The sequence below is a fragment of the Antrostomus carolinensis genome, unplaced genomic scaffold (genome assembly GCF_000700745.2).
Source record: "Antrostomus carolinensis isolate BGI_N321 unplaced genomic scaffold, ASM70074v2 scaffold38007, whole genome shotgun sequence".
Classification (NCBI taxonomy): Eukaryota; Metazoa; Chordata; class Aves; order Caprimulgiformes; family Caprimulgidae; genus Antrostomus; species Antrostomus carolinensis.
This window is the reverse complement of record NW_010330241.1, coordinates 575-1,237: the sequence shown is the minus strand read 5'-3', so window position 1 is coordinate 1,237 and position 663 is coordinate 575.

The window sequence follows — 663 nt, the reverse complement described above, 5'->3', positions numbered from 1 at the left end:
GCGGTAGGTACTTACCTCCATCTAGTGGCCCTTCAGCCAAGTGCGGGAGGAGGAGGAGGAGGAGGAGGAGGAGGATGCGCTGGGTTAATCCTCAGACATGGGCTGTGATGGGCCTGGACCAGGGGATGCTCAGAGCTGGGGCTGGAGGTGAGAGCTCCACTGCCCGCACCCAGCTCCAGCCCCAGACCCGTAAGGAAGTCTGGAACAGCCAAATGTGGAGAGGAAAATGGTTTTATTATGGGCTGCCACCCCCCCCTGAGCCCCCACCACATCCCTACAGCATCACAACGGGTACCACAGGGCAGAGCGGGGCTCCACGCGTGGGGCGGGTGCTTGTGGATCTCTTTGTGTAACAGGTTCCCATAGCTGGGGGAGGCTGGTGGTGGGGACAATCTCACTGGTGTCTCAGCACGGCCAAGGAGAGAAGAACCTGGATTTGGGGAGTGGGAGAGACACGGGTGACAGTGGGGAAGGGGACACCAGGACACAGGCACATGTGTCGGTGACTCGTGGGCACAGAGCGGATAAGGAGGGTGGCAGATCTCCAGGTGAATGAGGAGATCTTGCTGCCTCAGGTGTCAGGACTCTGCCTCTAGCTCAGCTGCAGTCCCCTCCCACTTTCCCAGCCCTGCTCCGTGCCTCAGTTTCCCCATCTGCCAAATG